This window comes from Phyllostomus discolor, chromosome 14 (assembly GCF_004126475.2).
Source record: "Phyllostomus discolor isolate MPI-MPIP mPhyDis1 chromosome 14, mPhyDis1.pri.v3, whole genome shotgun sequence".
In the NCBI taxonomy this organism is placed as follows: domain Eukaryota; kingdom Metazoa; phylum Chordata; class Mammalia; order Chiroptera; family Phyllostomidae; genus Phyllostomus; species Phyllostomus discolor.
In genome coordinates, this window is record NC_040916.2 from 51,429,362 (window position 1) to 51,451,979 (window position 22,618).

Below are 22,618 nucleotides of genomic sequence, written 5' to 3' on the forward strand. Positions count from 1 at the left end.
CTTTGAGTCCAACTCTTGTCTTTTCACAGTTCCAGGCTTTATTGTCTAACTTGTGGGAAGAAAGAAGAAGAAGAAGATCAAGAAGAAGAAGAAGGAGAAGGAAAAGGGGAAGGGGAAGGGGAAGTGGAAGAAAAAGAAGAAGGAGGAGGAGGAGGAGAAAAAGAAGGAGGAGGAGAAAAAGAAGAAGGAGGAGGAGGAGGAAGAGGAGAAGAGGGAGGGGGAGGGGAGGAGAAAAGGAAGAAGAGATATAAAGGGAAAGAAAGAAGGGGAAAGGAATAAAAAAAGAGAAAGAAGGAAAGAAAAGAAGTAGTTAAAAGAGAAAAAGTACTTAAAAACAAACCCTCCTGCTAGCTTCAAACTGGCCAAGCTAGTTCTGCTGGTCTTCCTGGATGCAGCAGGGTGAGGGAGAATTGGTTTTGCTTTTTTCCCTTCCTAAGCAGCACTTGCCCGGCCTCCAGCCCAGTTCCTCAGCTTGCTGCCAGGCCTTCTGCACCCAGTCTAGGCCTTTAGTCCACTTGTTGCGCTGTTCCTGAGGTGCACCAGTTAGGGGAAACTTACACACCACCTTCTTGCTCTTTGCTGTCCTAGATGCTGGGGACTCTCAGAGTCTTTCAGGCTAGTTCAGCCCCTGCACTGAGTTAAGTCTTTTTGGGGATTGCTGACTCCCTAGCCCTGCAGTTCTCCTCTGTGGGGGTGTCTCGGCCTTCCTCTTAGAGACCCTGTCAGCCCTGCAGGGCCTACCATGCCTGCTGCTGAGGATGCAGGTGCACACCTCCTCTGCTGCTTCCCTGGTGACGCAGGTGTTGAGTGTGCAGTGCCTCTGGGCAGTGAGGTCAGGCATGCTCCATACTGGGCCTGTGGGTGTAGCGGGACAGACCACCACTGGTCCCTCAGGTTCAAGTGCGCACTGTCCTTGGGCTGCGTGTGTGCTTGCTCAGCCAGGCAGTCACTTGTCCCACAGGTTTGGGTGCTCACTCTCCCCTGGGCTTCGGGTGGGATCACAGGGGTAAGGGTGCAGGAGGCTGGGCGGCTGCTGCAGCCAGCGTCCACAGTCTCTGTGGGTGCACACAGCCCCCGTATGTTTCCCACTTTGTCCTTATTTTCCTTCCTGCAACTTCAAGCAACCATGTGTCTCCTGGTGCTGCTCAAACCTTGTTTGGCAGGGGAAGGAGCCATTGACCCAGCTCTCTCCCAAGAACCCTGTGGTAGACCTGGCAGGCCCCAGACCTGGGGTTGCAGACACCCTGGTGCCTGCTGGACCCAGGAAACTTACTGTCCTGAAGCACTGTACTTACTGTGTGATTTTTCAATGTCCTCTACAATTTTTGGTCTCCAAACTTCATATACGCTGGGGTACCATTGGCTGTTTGCTCTGTTCCTCAGAAGATTGGCTAGGTGTTTCACCTGTGTGCAAGAGGAAGCGGACTCTGCTCCCACCTATCTTGCCACCATCTCCAGAAGCCTACACTTATGAATTTTTATTTGGAATGTATTAAATACTTTATTTTACTGATCTCAAGTCCTTAAAATATATTATGTAAAACAAATACCAAAATATACTGAAATTTTACTCCAGTATTTAATTGACTGTTTGATATGGCACTGGAGACCCTTCCAACCAGCCTCTTGTGTATATTTCCAGGCTCCCTCACACTACTCCATCCCTGGGAAAGACATGTTTATCTATGTTTCCTTTTCCAAATAGAGCTTAGACCTGGCTACCTCTATATCTTTGCACAAGACTCCTTCTTCTATTTCCATCTGTAATGGTTACGTTGAACAAGCATAGTTGGTAGAACAGAATCTTAAAGCAAATTCATTTTTGACTCCCACTATTTCTTTAAATCTGTACCAAGGGATATTTCTACCTTACCCCCAGGAAAGAAAAAAATTCTTTCTCAAAGGTAGTAAAAGTACTCAGTCATTTTTTTAAGGGACTTAATAAAGTGGCATAATAAAATGGCAATTGGTAATTAAAATGGCACTCATAAATAAGAATGGATAAATCCAGGAAACACAGAGAGTCCCAATCAAGAGGAACCCAAAGAGGCCCACTTCAAGACACATCATAATTAAAATGGCAACATTCCAAGACAAATAGAGAATCTTAAAGGCCGCAAGGGAAAAACAGCAAATAACATACAAGGGAGTCCAGATAAAACTAGCAGCTGACTTCTCAATGGAAATCCTGCAACCCAGAAGAGAATGGCAAGAAATATTCTAAGTAATGAAAACCAAGGGCCTGCAACCAAGACTACTCTCTCCAGCAAGGCTCTCAATTAAAATGGAAGGCCAAATAAGGAGCTGCCAGACAACAGAAGCCTCAAAGAATACACCTTCTTCAAACCAGCTCTGCAAGATATGGTAAAGAGTCTGCTTTAAGAATAGGAAGAAAAATAATTAGAGAGAGAGAAACACAGGTACAAAAAAATGGCAATGAATAAGTACCTATCAATAATAACCTTAAACATAAATGGATTAAATACCTGAATCAAAAGACACAGAATAGCAGAATGGGCAAGAAAACAAGACCCACACATATGCTGCCTACAAGAGACCCACCTTAGAACAAAAGACCTACACAGACTGAAAGTGAAGGGCTGGAAACTAATATTCTAAACAAATGTACAAGAAAAAAAAGAGTCAGGGTAGCAATACTCATATTGTACAAAATACACTAAAAAAAAAAGAACCATAAAAAGAGACCCAAAAGCTCACTTCATAATACACAAGGGAAGAATCAATCAAGAAGACATAAACATTGTAAACATATATACACCCAACATGGGAGCACCCAAATACATAAGGAAAATCTTGGGGGATTTCAAAAAAAGATATTGACACAATTACAGTAGGCAATATCAACACCCCACTGTCAAAAATGGATAGATCTTCCAAACAAAATATGAACAAAGATACTGTGGCATTGAACAATGCCCTAGGTCAAATGGACTGAACTGGTACATATAGGGGACCTTTCATCCCAAAGAAACAAATACACATTCTTTTCCAATGCACATGGAACATTTTCCAAGATAGACCACATAATAGGACACAAAAGAAGCCTCAAAAAAATTCAAGAAAATTGAAATCATATCAAGCATTTTTTCGGACTACAAAGGACTGAAACTAGAAACCAACCTCAAGGAAAAAAACCCAAAACACTCAAAGTCATGGAAATTGAATAGCATGCTATTAAACAATTAATGGATAGAGAATGAGATTAAGGGAGAAATAAAAGTTTCTGGAAATATATGAAAATGAACTCACAACAGTCCAAAATTTATGGGACACAACAAAAGCAGTCCTGAGAGAGAAGTTCATAGCAATACAGGCCTACCTAAAAAAGATAGAAACATTTCAAATAAACAACATAACCCTACACCTACAAGAACTTAAGGGACAAAGCAAAGACAGCCCAGAGCAAGTAGAATGAAGGAAATAACTAAGATCAGAGCAGAATTAAATGACATAGAAACTAAAAGCACAATTCTAAAGATCAACAAAAGTAGGAACTCGTTTTTCAAAAAGAGAAACAAAATCAACAAGCCTGTAAGCATCCTGATCAAGAAAAAAGGGAGAGGACCCAAATAAACACATTCAGAAATGAAAAGGGAGAGATTGTACCTGATACCACAGAATTAAAAAGGATTGTAAGAAATTACTACTAAGAACTGTATGCCAAGAAGTTTGAAATCCTTGGCAAAATGGACACATTTCTAGAAAAACATAATCTTCCAAAACTCAATGAAGAAGAAGCAGAAAGCCTGAACAGGCCAATAACAGGTGATGAAATTGAAGCAGTAATCAAAAAGCTCCAAACACACAAAAACCCTAGACCAGATGCTTTCACAGGAGAATTTTACAAAGCATTTAAGGAAGAGCTAACCCCCATCCTTCATAGATTATTCCAAAAAATTCAAGATAATGGAAGACTACCAAACTCTTTTTATGAAGCCAGTATCATTCTAATCCCAAAACCAGATAAAGACGTAACAAAAAAAGAAAACTTCAGGCCAATATCACTGATGAACATAGATGCTAAAATCCTCAACAAAATATTGGCAAGCTGTATCCAGTAATATGTTAAGAAGATCATACACCATGATCAAGTGGGATTCATCCCAGGGATGCAAGGATGGTACAATATTTGCAAATCAATAAATGTAATACATCACATAAACAAAAGGAAAGACAAAAATCACATGATCATTTTAGTAGATGTGGAAAAAGCATTTGGTAAGGTTCAGTACCCTTTCATAATAAAAACACTTAGCAAAGTGGGAATAGAGGGAGCATTTCTCAACATAATAAAGGCCATATATTAGAGAACTACAGCCAACATCATACTCGATGGGCAAAAACTTAGAGCTTTCCCACTAAGATCAGGAACAAGACAAGGATGTCTGCTTTCACCACTCCTATTCAACATAGTACCGGAAGTCCTAACCACAGCAATCAGACAAGGAAAATAAATAAGAGGCATCCAAATTGGAAAGGAGAAAGCAAAGCTGTCATTATTGACAGATTACATGATAGTGTACATACAAAATCCTATAGACTCCACGAAAAAACTGTTCAACCTAACAAATGAATTTAGCAAAACAGTGGGATACAAAGTCAATATTCAGAAATTGAAGGCATTTTTGTACACCAACAATGAAACATCAGAAACAGAAATCAAGAAAAAAATGCCATTTGTTATAGCAAAAGAAAAATAGTGTACCTAGGAATAAACCTAACCAAGGAGGTAAAAGACCTATACTCAGAAAACTACACAACACTGAATAAAGAAATTAAGGAAGATACAAAAAAATGGAAGTATGTCCCATGCTCATGGGTTGAAAGAATGAACATCATCAAAATGTCCATACTACCCAAAGCAATTTATATATTCAGTGCAATCCCCATTAAATTAGCAATGACATATTTCATAGATATAGGACAAACATTTCAGAAATGTATATGTAACCATAAATGACTCCAAATATCTGCAGCAGTTTTGAGAAAGACAGGATGGATGGAACTGGAGAGAATTTTGTTAAGTGAAATAAGCCAGGTGGTGAGGGGAAAATACCATATGATCTCACCTTTAACTGGAACATAATCAACAAAGGAAAAAGCAAGCAAAATATAGCCAGAGACATTGAAATTAAGAACGATCTGACAGTAACCAGAGGCGAGGTAGGAGGGAATAATGGGGCAAAGGGTTTGTAGGAACTACGATAAAGGACACATGAACAAAACCAAGGGGCAGGGTGGAAGCAAGGGAGGGAGGGAGGTTTGGCTGGGGTGTGGGGGACTTATGGGGGGAAAATACAGATAACTGTAATTAAACAACAATAAAACAATTTAAAAAATAAAAACAATATTATTTCATTAACAATATGTAATGCCATAATGTATACTTATCATTTCTGATTTTTCATCATGAGTGTAACTTACTTTTAAAATAAAACTAATTCATAAGCAATTGATATTACTCTGTATAAATTGAAAAAAACATTCTACTAGGTGCTTCTTCATAATATTTGCTTACATTGTATAAAGTATTGTCATTAGCAGACTTGTGTATTTTATGTATATTTTCAAGAAAATAATATTAGTTCCTTTGATATAAGATATTTATGTTAGCTAATAATACATATATACAGATTCCACATTGTTTCTATTTAGATATTTCAGGTAAACATTGATGGAGGAAAAAATGATTTTTGTCTAATCAAATACTGGAAGGAAATAAAACAATTGTGATAATTTATTGTTGTCTATTAGAGTGAGAGGATGGGAGACACCTGCTTTACTCAGCTTAGTGTGACTTTGTTAAATGAATACTTTTAGACAAATGGAATTACTACTTGTCTTTCTGCATCTACTTTTCACTCCATTCAGGAACTTCTTAACACACTGGAGAAGACTTTATGCATTATACTAAATATACAATGAGTGTTGTAAAAAATAAAAAATAAAAAAATAATTAAAAAGAAACAATTTATGCTATCAAACATATTTATTACTGTGTTAACAACTTTACATTGCTGTTAAGACTTTTATTATTGGGAATGTTATGTATATGCAAGGTGAGAGATTAATTGTGTTTGTAATAAACTACATGAATAAGTAAATAAAACAGTATAAGTGTTTTAGGGATAACTATTAAATTCTGATAAAAAGGTGTGTGTTGAGCTGACTGTAAGAAGTTAAACACAGGGAATTAGATTGTAAGGTTGTGGTATGTGTTGTGTGAGCATGTGCATGCATGTGTGTGTGAGAGAGAGAAAGATAGAGAGAAAAAAAAGGGAGAAATGTGATGGATAAATTGAGAATAGAGGCTTGGGAGATAAGTTTCTTGAAGTTATTTTGTGAAAGTAAATGCCAATTAAAAATTAAAGTAAGAAAGGTACCAAGAGGGAAGATTTCATGAGTTGTTTAAAAGAAGAAAAAATTAGCAGTTAAAGAAAGACAATGCAAGTAAATGTACATAAAACATGTATAAGAGTATGTGCATGTAGTATATACAGTTCACAAAATATTCACTGTTAAATTTGCATGCTAGTAATGAATATTTATTAAGCACTTGCTATATACTAGGCATATGCATGGTCATTTCTTCCTGTCTTGGTATTTTTACTGTATTTTTATTATGTTTTACTTCTACCACACATTTGGCAGAAGAAATATTGTGAAATTTCTCAAAATTATTTAAAAATTTTCTGTACAACACTATATAGTATAATTACATGGGATGTTTTATATTTTTAAATATATCAAATCAGAGTCATTCACCTATATGAAAATATAGGTGAGTTTTCCCAAAATATCCAATGGTTGTCTTTGTGAATGAGTGGTGCTATATTTTTGTCTCAATCCAGTGCACTCTCAGAATTTAATCCTGAAACATACCACTTTATTAATTTATTAATTTATTCTGTATTGGACCTCACATGTAGTGAATTATGTTGATCACTCTACTCAGTTCATGACTTCTCCATCACTACTAGTTTATTCAAGGACCTTTTAAACTGTAGTTCTACTTTTTCCACTTTCATCCTCTTTCTGCCACTCTCCACTGCCCCATAGGTCCCTAATCCTATGTTTTCAATGTGTGTACTTTCAATTCACTTTCCATGCATTTATTACATATAGCTGGTCTAGGCTGAAGGACTGGCCAGAATGCCAATGTGCATTGAGCAAAAGTTACGTTGACCTGGTTATACTGAAAAATCACAAAATGAGCAAAGCAGCAAGGTAAAAGGTATCCATCAGAAGAAGTAAATGTGGGCTCTGAGTGGCTCCCTGGTGCCTGCCTTGTTCTCATCATGGAGACTAGTCCATGAAGTTCAGTGGTCTCTGAATCCCCTGAAGAATGAGGAACTCTCTAGATTACAGGAAGCCAGAACTCTAGGCTCACTCACCCCTGTCCCTTTTTGGCCTGGAGGATCACTGTCAAGGTTGGAGATAAAGTTACTTTATTTTTTTTAAATAAGCACAAAAGGAATTTTATTTTTTATATTTAAAATTTTTATTGTATTTTTTCCATTACCATTTAGTCCCCTTATACCCTCTCGCACCAGCAATCACCATACTGTTCTCCATGTCCATGAGTCTTTTTTTCTTTTTGCTCAGTTTCTCCATCACCTAACATCCCTCCCACTAGCTGTTATCCTGGTCTCCAACTATAAGTCTGTCCCCATTTTCCTCATTAGTTCAGTTTGTTCATAAGATTCCATATATGAGTGAAATCACAGTATTTACCTTCTTCTGACTAGCATATTTTATTTTGCATAATGTTCTCCAAATCCATCCATACTGTCACAAAGGGTAAAATTTTCTTCTTTTTTTTACAGCCAAGTAGTATTCCATTGTGTAAGTTTCCCACGGTTGTTTTATTCATTCATCTATTGATGTACTCTTGAGCTGCTTCCATATCTTGGCAATTGTAAATAATGCTGCAATGAACATAGGGGTGCTTATGTTCTTTCCAATTAGTGTTTTGGGTTCCTTTGCATATATTCCCAGAAGTGAGATTGCTGGGTCAAAAGGCAGATCCACTTTTAATTTTCTGAGTTATCTCCATACTGCCTTCCACAGTGGCTACATCAATCTGCATTCCCACCAACACTGCAAAAGGGTTCCTCTTTCTCCACATCCTTGCCAGCACTTGTTGTTTGTTGATTTATTGATGATAGCCATTCTAACAAGTGTGAAATGGTATCTCATTGTGCTTTTAATTTGCATTTCTCTGATGATTAGTGACATTGAGCATCTTTTCATATGTCTATTGGCCATCTGTATGTCCTCCTTGGAGAAGTGTCTATTCAGGCCTTTTGCCCATTTTTTAATTGGGTTGTTTTTCTGGTGTTGAATTTTGTAAGTACTTTGTAAATATTGCGTATAAACCTCTTATCAGGTGTATCAGTGAATATGTTCTCCCATTCTGTGGGTTGTCTTTTTATTTTGTTGATGATTTTCTTTGCTGTGTGAAAACTTTTTAATTTTAACTAATTCCATTTGTTTATTTTTCTTTTGTTTCCCTTGCCTGGAGAGATATATCCAATAAAAAATTGCTACAAGTAATGTTCAAGATTTTGCTGCCTATGTTTTCTTCTAGGATTTTAATGGTTTTGTGTCTAACATTTATGTCCTTGATCCATTTTTAATTTATTTCTGTGTGTGATGTAAGAAGTTGGTTTAGTTTCATTTTTCTACATGTATCTGTCCAATTTTTCCAATACCATTTACTGAAAAAACTATCTTTAGCCCATTGTATGTGCTTGCTTCCTCTGTCAAATATTGACTATAATGGTGGGGGTTTATTTCTGGGCTTTCTATCCTGTTCCATTGATCTATGTGTCTGTTTTTATGCTAGTACCATGCTGTTTTGATAACTATGACCTTATAGTATAGTTTGATATTAGGTACGGTGATTTCTCCAACATTGTTCTTCTTTCTCAGGATCACTATTACTATACAGGGCCTATTGTGGTCCGTACAAGATAAAGTTACTTTAGACATCCTCAGCCTGATCTTTGGATTCCACCACCATCTATAAGGGAGCTTGGTAAAGGTAGTTAGGGCAAGAGAGAGGCACATGCAGTTTCACCTGCATGTGAAAGCTTTCTGCTCAGTAATTGACAATATTCCTCTTTCTAGATTATCTTCCGAGATAATCATGTGATAGTCATTTCCTATTGAAGGAGAGGAAATGAGTTCCTGTGGGTTAATATTTAACAAGCCTTAACGCTTGGCAGAAATCATGTGATCACCCATGATCAGTGTAACTTGAGCCTATGGCCTCCTGGGTTTCCCTGTGTGTCTGCAATACATTTTTACTTAGACCCTTCTAAAGGACCATCACAACGTTATCACTTCATGTGTGTGATATTCTTGCACTGCATGGAATAGACAGCTTAAATACTCACTGAATAAGAAACAGAAGCATGCAGGACTCCGGGTGTGGGAGACAGGCAGGCTGGTAAAATACATCATTTTAAAGCTTTGACAGTCTATTTTTTATCTCATCACATTTTTTTTTATTTTCAGCCTTAATTTTCAGCTCTGTCAGCACCCCAGAGGTCACTGGGGACAGCCACTTTGACTTTTGGAAACTGAACTGAGGGTGTTTTCTCTGGCAGCTGGTATTAGGGTATGACTGAATGGGACCCAGTCTCAGCTGTACCTGTGGTGGCAAGGAGATTGCCATTGCCCCCACCTACTTCCCTATTCTGACTGTTCCCTACTCACTGAGCATGCCAATTAAAGATTGCACATGGTTGCCTTTGAAGGAGGAAAGGTAGATATGAGAGGTCAGAGGAGGAAAAGGTGAGGGAGAGAGTAAGGAAAGTTTTCAACAACAGCTTTGCCTGCAATGTCCAGTGTTGGCTTGGGCACTGTGCCACAAAAGCACACAAGGCCCATGCCTAGATACTGGATAGACACCCATGAGTGTAAACACAGTGGTGACTTGGGCAGATGGCACTATGTAGAATGCTCCCTGGAACACTCCCATAATTTCTTATTCAAAGTAATGTGACCTTGGAGAGTGGTCCAGCTCAGCCCTATTGAGTACTCTACTATCACTAGATCTTGGTAACTATATACAGCATGCAGGGTCCTCTCTGGACCATAGGACTCATCATGTCAGACCATAGTAAACTTCCTCCTGGCCTGAAACCAGAGTTCAGAACAGTTAAGGGTGATCATTTTTCCATTTTTGTGTACACAAGAGCACTTTTCATAAACTATGCAGTTAAAGTGTACTTTTATTTTTAGTTACTTTTGGAGTTTCACATGCCAAATGCATTGACTTAGATTAATATTATCAGATCCTACTTCTTTTATGTTTTGGCTGTGGGACCCTGGGAAAGTTATTTAAGTCTCAGTTTCCTCATTTGTAAAATGGTGAATGAAAACATTCAACCCACTTCAGAGGGTTGTTGTGAGGATTAAATGAGATCTTTTAAGTAACATGTTTATCACAGGGCTCAACAAATTCACTGCTCAATAAATGTTAGTTCCATTATGATTTTTACTTACTAGTGTTCTATGCTTTATAAGAGATAATACACTAGCTATGTGACTTCCCTCTCAGAGAGGTTAACCTTACCTGCTATCTTATAAACAGGCTATGCAGAGAGATGTTTGGACCAACTGGGACACAAAGAAAACCAATCAATTAGAACTCAGCAAGGCCTTCCTTACAAGCCATCTGCACCCAGACCATATGGGCTCCCACAGCTAACAAAACTCCACAACTAAATAGTGATATAGCAGATGAGACATTTCTAAAAGTGGCATAAATTCATTGAAAAAAAGTAGTAACCCATCAATGGAAAGCAATTACAAAATATTGTTTAACTTATTTTAAGAATATTTGCAAGTTGGAGAGGATAGAACATAGCAGACAACTAACCAAGTGTATTCAAAAGGGCAAAGAAAACACCTGTAGGAAAACACCTCATTTCCTGAGAGCCTTTTGCTAAAGACTCCTCACTTTCTTGAGACTCCTAGGAGGATACTCGAAGGAGGGCCTACAGTCATTCTTACAGGCACCTGGGGTGTTTCTACTGTTATTTCTACTGTTATCCTGTGTAAGCAGTAGTTTTCTTTGAAGCTTAGAAATTTTCTCCAGGAGATTGGGCCTCTCTTGCTTGGATAAGAATTGTGAGCACATTTTCTGCTGTCTGTTGAAAAGAAATGTCAGCTTTGGGGGTAAAAGAAAGGAAAAACAGGGACAGTATTAACAGGCCACACAACTTCTTATGCTTAGGTGGGCCAGCAGGATTTGGAGGCTGCCTCTGGGGTGTCTTGCCACCATGCCATTATGGTTCTTGTATCACTCTATTGAACCACTGAGTTTGAAGAGAGGAATAAGCAGCAGTTGGGAGTAAAAGGTATAAAAGAAGCTCCCATTTGCATGATATTTGGCAGTTTATAAAGATTTCTTACATATGTCCTCATGTGAACCTCCTGACAAGCCTGGGAGTGTGGGGAAAATTGTCATTCCCAATAAACAGGTGAAGAAACTGAACTCAGGGCCAAAATGGAGGTGAAGGTAGATACACTGTGCCTCCCTGAACAACCAAAATAAGGACAACAACAATTTAGAAATAAAATACACAACCAGAACTGACAGAAAATTGAACTGTATGGAAGTCTGACAAACCAAGGAGTTAAACCAGACACAGTTGTCCAAACTGGTAGGAAAGGCGGAGTCAGGCAGCCAGGTGGAGAGGAATCACTGCACAAAAAGCGGTGGCACTGGGCAGCAAGGCACTCCGGGTGCACAAGACGACAACTGGCAGACCTGGGTTGTGCAGGCAGCAGCTGGCAGACCCCAGGTGCGGGGTAGCAATGGGCAGACCCAGCAAGGTGGCAATTGTGAAGAGAGGCACTGGGCACAAGGTGGTTAGCTGACTGGGTGGTCCCACATTCATATGCAGGTAAACCAGGAAAAACTGGGGAGCGAGACTGACCACACAACCCAGGGTCCCAGCACCAGGAAATAAAGGCTCAAACACTGATTGAAAACACCTGTGGGGGGTTGAGACACAGGGAGACTCCAGCCTCACAGGAGAGTTGGTTGGAGAGACCCACAGGGTCCTAGAATGTATACAAGCCCACCCACATGGGAACCAGCACCAGAAAGGCCAGTTTGCTTGGGGGAAGCGGCGGAAAGGACTGAAATCTGACAGAGAGTGGAGCAAGCACCATTGTTCCCTCTTGGACCCCACCCCACACGTATAACGTCACAACCCAACAACTGGGTTGCCCCGCCCTAGTGAACACCTAAGGCTCTGCCCTCATACATACAGGAATGGTCAAGACCAAAAAAAAAAAAAATGGCCCAAATGGAAGAACAGATCAAAACTTCACAGCAAATATAACTAAGTGACCAAGATGTAACCACCTATCAGATGCACAGTTCAAAGCACTGGTGATCAGGATGCTCACAGAATTGGTTGAATTGGTTACAAATTAAATGAAAAAAAGGAAAACTGCACTAATTGAAATGAAGGAAAATGTACAGGAACTAATAGTGGTGGGAAGAAGCTGGGACTCAAAAATATGGAGTGGACCAGAAGGAAGAAAGAAACAACCAAACAGAAAAGAATTAAGAAATAAGAATTCAAAAAAAATGAGGAGAGGTTTAGGAACCTCCAGGACATCTTTAAACGTTCCAACATTGAAATTATAGGGGTACCAGAAGGAGAAGAGGAAGAGCAACAAGTGGAAAAGTTATTTGAATAAATAATTAAGGAGAACTTCCCCAACCTGGCAAAGGAAATAGCCTTCCAGGAAGTCCAGGAAGCTCAGAGAGTCCCAGAGAAGTTGGACCCAAGGAGGAACACACCAAGGCACATCATAATTATATTAGCCAAGATTAAAATTAAGGAGAGAATCCTGGAAGCAGCAAGAGTTAAGGAGACAGTTACCTACAAAGGAGTTCCCATCAGACTGTCAGCTGATTTCTCAAAAGAGACCTTGCAGGCAAGAAGGGGCTGGAAAGAAGTATTTCAAGTCATGAAAATGAAGGCCCTACATCCCAGATTGCTCTATCCAGCAAAGCTTTCATTTAGAATGGAAGGGCAGATCAAGTGCTTCCCAGGTAATGTCAAGTTAAAGGAGTTCATCATCACCAAGCCCTTATTTTATGAAATGTTAAAGGGACTTATCTAAGAAAAAGAAGATAAAAAATATGTACAGTAAAATGACAGGAAACTCATAGTTGCTAACAACCACACCTACAACAAAAACAAAAACAAAACAAACTAAGGAAACAACTAGAACAGGAACAGAAGCACAGAAATGGAGATCACATGGAGGGTTATCAACAAAGGAGTGGGAGGAGGAAAGAGGGGGAAAAGGTACAGAGAATAAGTATCATAGATGGTAGATAGAAAATAGGGGGAGGGCAAGAACAGTATGGGAAGTGTAGAAGCTAAAGAATTTATGACACATGAACATGAACCAAAGGGGGGAAATGTGGGTGGGAGAGGGTGTGCAGGGTGGAGGGGAATGAAGGGGGAAAATGGGACGACTGTAATAGCATAAACAATAAAATATATTTAAAAAAAGAAACTGAACTCAGGTGAAATGACATTCCATGGAATATCTGGGTTCACAGCCTGTTGGTGACACTCATTTTCTGTTATCATAGGCAAATCCTTTGACTTCTTTAGTGTCAGTTTTCTCCTCTACAAAATGTGAGGGATTGGATTAGGTATCCTTAAATAATCTTTTCAGCTCTAATATTGTCTAGCTCATTTATTCAGTTAAGTGTGTAGGCTTTTCTCAGCTTGCACATCATGCTCAATTCCATGCAAATGGCCATTCCAGCCAATAGCTCCCATCTCTGAATCATTTGAACTCTCCTCTCTCTTTTTTTTTAATTTTAATCATTGTTCAAGCACAGTTTTCTCCCCCCTACTCCCATTCTCCCCTCTCTTCCTTACTGCTAGGAATACTTAGATACCCATTTACAAACACTCGAAGCTTTAGAGTCTCTCCCTCCCTGCCATTTACAATGGCTGAGGACACAAAGAACTCAGAACTTCTGTCACTGTAGTGGTCCTGTGCAAAGGAGAGTACTCCCAAGCCTATGCTGGGGCTGTGTTTGGTAGAAACAGCATTCCATATTAGAATGCAGAATGACTTTTTCTGTTGGAATCAAATTTTGAAGACTGCTTGAGTTCTGTCCTGTTAAGAACTATAGCTAGGTACATTCTGAATTAAACTGCATCTTGTGAAATAGCCTGGAAGCCTCAGATGATAGATCCAGAGTAGGAGCAAAGGGACAATAGCCCTCCTAGTGTTCCGGTATCGACACCATGCCTGTCCTAAGATCACCTGTCTGGCTCCACTGTTAGAGACAACACTGAGTGGGAAAGGGTGTGAGAAATTCTTGGCCTATTCGTTGGCATTTCCTATCAAGTGCTCACTTCACTTACCTTAGAACAAGGACTAGAAAGTAGATGGGTCTTCAAAATTTGGAGTATTAGTTCCTAGGCTCAGGATGGCTGTTTTTAGCTTTTAAATATGTACAGAACTATTCCCCCCAAATTTTATAAACCCTGCTGGTCAATACAAGAAATTCAAGTATTTATTTTGTTAACTCTGTGTTTGCTTTCTAAGAGTGCACAACATAACAAGAGAAATAGACTCAAATAACTCTAACACTGGACAGGCAGAGAAGTGCTAAACTAGATACACTAGATATGTTGTACAAATGCAGTGTCTTGAAAGCAAAGATGCTATTTCAGACCAGAGGATCTTAAAGGGTTTTCAAAGGATATGAAATCTTAGAGAATGACAGATCTTCAACAGAGGCTCTGAGAGCAGATAAGGGAGGCTGGAGAGGGGAAGGAGAGTAGGTAGAAGGTGAAGGTGAGTCAGGCAGAAAAGTGGGGAGAGTGTGGGGAAGCACAGAAGTGCAGGTGCAGGTAGGTACAGTGAGGACAAACCTGGGAAGGGAGGCTGTAGTGTGACTGTAGAAAACTTTGGACACAGACTTTAGAGTTGAACTTTGTTCAATGAGGATCCACTGGAAGAGCTGAAGGAGGGAGTGCCATGTTATTTAAGGTTTGTGTTTCAGGAAGATCACTATAACACAGGGTGGAAGATGGACTCATACTGGGTGATGCAAGGTGGGCACCAGTAGGAAGGTTGATTAGAAGCCTAGGCACAATATTTGGCCATCTGAACTCAGATGGGGCAACGAAGGGAAGGGAAGGATCTAAGATGCAGTGCTTATTGAAGGTTTTAGTAGTCCAGACATGTTCCTCCTTAGAGCTGATTCTGTGTGAGCCCAGCCACTATTCTTATAGGGCTCTTTCATGAGATATTCCTCCACTCAAAATGTTAAAGAGGTTCCCTATTGCCTATTGGATCAAATCCAGGCTTCCTATACAGACCTTCAAAGTTGTCCATCAACTGGATCCTTTCCACTGTCCTGTGCAAATGCTTACACTGTAAGCACTGTAGTTCTGTTTGGGTCAAGACAATCTGCTCATGGTCTCTGGTCTTGTCTGTGTCCCTGAATCTAAAGGCCTCTCTCCTTCCAGCTGAGGCCATCTGACACTCTGTCTGCCTGCCCCCACACATGGACAGGCTTAATGCCTCAATTTGGTCCCGCTGTCTTGGTACAATACTGGCATGAGGTAGGAAGACCCACCCGATGTACAATTTAGTTCCAGGTATGACTCTGTTCAGTGTGTCCCTTACTCCTTGGAATCTCTGGGCCTTACACTGTTTTTCCCTAAGCTATGGTGGAACAGATTCTTACAGCTCATCCAGGTCCACAGAAGTGAGAGACAAATGATGTAAAGTGGACAGACTTAGCCTCTCTTTGCTTCACAACGCAGTCAGGGCTGCTCAGTTTGGCCTGTTTTATATGTGAACTTACAGGAGATTATAATTGAAGAGTTTCATATCACAAAAGGGCTTTAAACATATTGATCTAGACTTGACCAATTTCTTTTTGATGTAGAAATGGAGTACAGGTTGGAAAGATTTGCTCTTTTTATTTGCTTCCTGGCAAGGCTCCTACAGGGACACAGTGGCAGGGGCTTTAGCATGAGGGAGTGCGAACCTAGTCCTGAGGCCTTGGAATTTCCACTCAGTCTCTTTCTGGGGGAAGCAGTTGTTCAGTCCAACTTATTTTGAGAAATTCTATAATCTTCGAATCAGAAGGTGGTGCCTTTGTGAGTCTATATTGGGCAAGAGCTGGTGAAACAACAATGGAGAGCCATGATGAGATGTGGTATGTTGTAGTATTAGGGATGGAAGATGAGATGGAAGACTTGGAAAACCTTTTTTTGGGGGGCTTAGAGAAAGAAAGTAAATTTCACTTCTGCCACCAAGTGCCCAATCTTGCCTTGCAAAGGCCCTATGAGCTATTTGTTTTCAGAAGTCAAAACCTCCACTTCCCCAAAACACCTGCTCCTGACAGACAGTGTCTGTTTCAGGGTTTATTTTTAGCCAATATTAACTGCCACCCAGTGCTGTTCTACCCTCAGCAAAGTTCTTAAAAAGCTATGGATTAAAACTGGACCATGCATCAGGCCGCAGAGTTTATCTTATCAGAGGAAAATACCTAAAATGGACATATTTCCTTCCCTCCCACATCTATAGGAGGAAATATTGCCTTTGCTGGGCCAAAAGGAAATGTGACTATTTGTTAGAGGGGCAATGGAAGCTTGCAGAATTCCCTTTTCATACTATTACCAGTGGTAGAGCTGCCCCACTTGACTGTACCTACTAGGCAAACCCTGTTTTACCTCACCTCTCTCCAGTGTGTGTTCTGTGTTCTTCCAAGTCCTTGGCACATACTATATTCATTCATTTAGTGAAAGCTGGCACAGGTCAACCAGGCAGGTTTCCAAACTGTCAATTTAAAAAGGTGCTACATTACTGGACTATAAAACATCACTGAATATAATGAAATGAAAGAAAATATGTATACCAGAACATCTCCAGAGATGAGTACTAAATTAATTTTTCACTAAATTAATATTTAGTTGTGCCTATTCTGTTATTTCAATTAATAGATATTATTTAGCACCTTAAATTATGTGCCAGATACTGGTATAGGCACTGGGAGCATGACAGTAAGGAGCTGGTCTAGGCACTGGGAGCTAGGCAGTAAAGAGCATGACAAGTCTTCACCACAGTGGAATTTACACCCCAAAAGGGAGACATGCATATGCAAGGTTCTTAGATCCAGTTCCTCACAAGCAGACTCTGAGATAATCTGAGTTTAGTGATCTGTTAATGAAGTTAAAATTAAAGGTTCTAGGAATAGTAAAGAGATGCATGACCTTGTAGAATTGGAAAAGTCAAATCATTTGGGCCTCAAATAATGATAGTTAAGATACAAAATATATTTATGCAACAAAGGTTCAGTAAGACTTCATAGTTACATATAGAGACTTGGTCTACAAAATGATCAACATCAAGCTATGACCTCCACACTCAAGACTGTCATTCCTCATAGCTTCAGATAGCCTCTAATGAGCTGAGAGAGGCACGACGATGAGAAAGCAAAGGTAGTCTTGAGATTTATGTCTAGGAAAGACTTGAATACAGTTGTTGGCATGTGGAATTGACTGGAAGCAAACAGAAGTCTATTTTTTTTCAAGAATTGTGTTGTCACAGAAATCATGATCCTGGCCTGAAAACAAAACTAAATATATCAAAACCAAAAATCCACTTTGTAATATAAAACAGCTCTCAGGCTTCCAAATGTGCACTAGCTGGATGCAGGCTGTGAGTGCTATGTACTTCCAAGGATGGACAGCTCAGCAATGCTCACTTTAGATGAAGCCATGGAGGAAAATGGATATGGATGAAATGTCCAAAGGTGGAGTCAGGTGCCAGGGAAAATAATGCACAGGGAAATTTCTCCAGAGATCAGAATTAAGGTCTAATAAAGACATTTTACCCTGTCCCTGACAGGTGTGGTTTAGTAGGTTGGGTATCATCCTGCAAAGTGAATGGTTGACAATTGATTCCCCATCAGGGCACATGCCTGGGTTTGGGCCAGGTCCCTGGTTGGGGCACACAAAGAGACAACTGATCAATGTTTCTCTCTCTCTCTAAAAGCAAATAAATAAAATCTTTAAAAAAAAGAAGAGAAGGAGTAGACAGTATTTACTGTGTCTCTCCAGCAAGATTTTATCAGTGCTGTAGACAAGTGACTGCTCTGTAGTTTCCATTCTTCTCTTTAATGAATGGAAATCTTATTGTGGCTATCCTTTTGCTGCCTCTGCAATGTATTTTTATTGGTGATTAGAGGAGGGAACACACTTCTCTTTGAGTTCATAGGTCTCTGAACTCATAGATACCACAAGTAGATACACGCAGACTTCATAGAGAGAATTGTACATGACTCAGAAATCCTAGACTTAACTGAATCTAGTGACAGGGTGAGATTTGTTTCTGTGTTTCTGTATATGTGCTAATTATGTAAATGTGGGGAAAAATGTATGCACTGATATTTGATGACCTGTCTACCTGCATGGTAGGCTGATAATATTAGATCTAGATAGCTAGCTGTTCACATAATATTCATATAGTGTGAAATGGATGCTGGAGTAAACTACATTTTACAACATCCCTTGCACACATGTAACTACTTTTACAGATGGAATGAGTGGAAGGAATATGTGTCATTTCAAGACTGGGACATTTAAGAAGCTAATTGATAATATACACATTTTTTTTCCTGTTTGCCATCTCAATGTTGAGAACTCTGAGTTTCTAGAAAATAGAGGAGCCACAAGATGGCCCCTAAACACTACGTAAAGGAATGCTGCATCCACCAATACAAAACATGCATATTGGAAAATTACATGATCAGGAAATAAATATCTATTGTGTTAAATCATCATTATTTTTGTTACAGAAACTAACATTACCATAATACTAGAAACTTCATGTAAGAGTTATGACAGTGAATCAGGAATTCATTAAGCCCATATTGATGTTCCTGACAGAAGCATACATGGTGGGCAGACAGCAAATGCACATCCAGGTAATATCTATCCCAATGAGAACCAAATTTCTGCCCCTTCCATGATAAAGGGATATAATGGAATAAGCCTTCCAGGCAAGTGGTAGACTGGTACTTCTAGGCCATGGTGTACATTGAGGGTTTGAGGTTAGTCACTGCTTCTGGGAAGTTGGATACTCAGCAATGATAGTGGTCAGGCCAACCTTAATGAAGGAAAGTACATGTTGTAGACTATATAATCTTAACCCCTCCCACCGTGATGATGTTCATAACCTCACTGATCAAATAAGGGGTAACTGGGAAAGAGGCTGACTGACATTCATAAGGCAAGATATTTTTTTTAATTTATTGATTTTACAGAGAGAGGAAGCAGGGAAAGAGAGATTGATTTGTTGTTCCACTTATTTATAAATTCATCAGTTGATTCTGGCATGTGCCCTGAGGGGATCAAACTCACAACCTTGGTGTATTGGGACAATGCTCTAACCAACTGAGCTACCTGGTAAGGACCAAGACAAGATATCTTGTAGACTGTTTGATAGCTTCCTATCCTGTGGATACCTTTGGAAGAACATTCTCAAGGAACAAATGTATTTTCACATCCTGGACCTATAATGATTGATCCGTTGATATACCTCTTTCCCAGAACATCACATCAAAAATCTCTTGGTCTTATTCCTTCCATATCCCTGAATATTTTTCTAAAATGTTAGTCATTGTTCATGAATTGGTTTAGGGACAAACCTCGGGCCATTTCTCCTTCCAGATAAAGCACACCATGACAAGTATTGCTCAAAGCTCTGCACAATGGGAGGATTTCTCTCCTCTATATACCTTCAGAGCCACCCCTTAAGTAGAGCTGTAACATTACAGCAGTCCACTTATGGTTGATGCCAACATATTGTGCATCTGAAATCCAGATTCTTTTAGGCTGGGAGTGGCAGTGGGAGATGCTGCAATTGAAATGAGCTCCTTGATTTCATAGGAGATAATAGTATCCTGAAGTGGAAGAGGCAAAGTAGCAGCACTTAACCATCAGAGGCAGGATAGGCATGGTTATCATAAGGGGAATCAAGGCCAGAGTGGTAATCAACAAGTTTGATCTACAGGAATCTTTGTAGGTTTTAAGCTGATGATGGATCCATAGAAACAACATAGAGAAGTAGCTCAATAAATTCCTTCTTGACATGTAAAACCAAAGAAACTCTAGGTCTGGCAAATAAAGCCCTGAATTACTATAGCAGAGAGTTTAGACCAGGAATGGTCTGTAATGCAGGATCTCCATACCAGGGAGTTGCTAAAGTGGTCATGATATTCTGAAAAAAAAAAGCCACCTAGGAGACTAGCAGGGGTGGACACACCATTTATTACTCACATTACAGTGAGTGCACCAATTACAGAAAGTTGGTGCAGGAGAGGCCACACCTCCTTCAGTCCAAGGCTCATTATAAGGGGTCCCAGACAAAGGGGGCATGTGCATGTGACTCTAAACAACATTACCTCAGTGTGTATGTGCAGAAAGAAAAGGTCAAGAAGCAGTCACAGGACAAGAAGCCCACTCCCAAATAAGATATAAGGAGGGAGTTGCAATCCATTCCCAAAACAATACACACTCCTTCTGGCCAAGGGTAGTGGGAGAGCCATGTCAGCAGTGACCTCGCACTCCATCCCAATATCACTCTTCCACCTCATATTGTTTGTGTTAATTCTTCTGGTAGGGGGCCTGTGTGGTGAGCATGTTGGCACATAACATCCATATACCACAGATACAGTAAAGGGTGTACTTTAAGACTAAAAGTGCAGTACAGAAGCCAGAGAGATCCAGGAGGATGGAATGCCACCAATAGTCTGTAGCAGTCAGTACTTTAATACTATTTCAAAGGGTTGCTGGCCTCCACTCCATGAGTTGCACTGTTTTCACTTGCAGTCCTATTTCTGCATTCAATACATATGGGTATGGGCTGTCATACTTCTACCTGTAATGCTGACAGCCACACCACACTGTCCCAAACTGTGTACATGCTATAGCTTGGTGCAGTCATTCTGCTTCCTTATGAGGGAAAACACCTTCTCACATGTTTATTTGATGAGAGGGTCAGAAGCCTTCCAGCATTGCAGCCAGACTCAGCATGTCTGGTTTGCAAGGTCAATCTGCCATGGCAGGTCTGCCATAGTTGGGAACTCTATGCAGACACAACAGTCTGAGTGGTTTCACAGTGACCAGCATTCCTTTCCATTGAGAGAAGGTATGGCTCTCACAGAATTCAACAGACAATAATCAAGAATTTGACACAGAAACCAGGTAAACAAGGTCATAGTATACATTGTATGAAAACAGGAAGAATACAAAGGTTAATGAACACAGCAAATCATAAACCAGTTTCTGAGTCTGCAATAGTGTCAGATGAGAAGACATCCAAACACAAGGCTTTTTCTGGAATAAAATTAAGCAATGGAAATCTGATATATTTTCTTCATCTGTAGTTTAAATGTTTCTGGTGATATCATCAGGTGCTCAGGTAGATTCTGTATGGTTGATTCTGCACCAGTAGTTCTCAATAATTCCAAATAAACAGATGAAGAAAAATTAAATGATTTAAAAGAAACCTGGAGAAATTCATAATCCAGTCTAATTCATAGGCGAGAAATAAAATTTTACTGACAATACACTTTTACTTTAATCCACTGAATTAAAGTCTACTTTCCATAATTGTGTATAATACATTTTATTAAAACATAATTTTTCCCTAAAATCACCCTCATTTTTAAAAAATTTATTTAAATTGTTGTTGCAGTACAATTTTATCTTTTACTCCCATCCCAACCCACCCACCCAGCCCTCCCCTTCTCCCTCCCATTTCTACCTGCCCCTAGTTTTTTATCCATGTGTCCTTTATACTTGTTCCTGTAAACCCTTCCCCTTTCCTCTGAAATTCCCCTGAAATTCCTTCTCCTCTCCCCTCTGAATGCTGTCAGTCTGTTTTCCATTTCAGTGTCTTTGGTTATATTTTGCTTGTTTCTTTATTTTGTTGTTTAGGTTCCTGTTAAAGGTGAGATCATATGGTATTTGTCTTTCACTGCCTGGCTTATTTCACTTAGCATAATGCTTTCCAGTTGCACCCATGCTGTTGCAAAGGGTAGGAGCTCCTTCCTTCTTTCTGCTGCATAGAATTCCACTGTGTAAATGTACCATAGTTTTTTGATCCATTCATTACTGATGGGCACCTAGGTTGCTTCCAACACTTCGCTATTGTAAATTGTGCTGCGATGAACACTGGGATGCATAGGTTCTTTTGGATTGGTGTTTCAGGGTTCTTAGGATATAATCCCAGCAGTGGAATTGCTGGGTCAAAAGGCAGTTCCATTTTTAGTTTTCTGAGAAAATTCCACACTGTTTTCCATAGTGGTTGTACCAGTCTGCATACCCACCAACAGTGCACTAGGGTCCCTTTTTATCCACAACCTCTCCAACACTTGTTTGTTGCTTTGTTTATGATGGCCATTATGACTGGTGTGAAATGGTATCTCATTGTGGTTTTAATTTGCATCTCTCTGATAGCTAGCGATATTGAGCATCTTTTCATGTATCTCTGTATCCTCTGTATG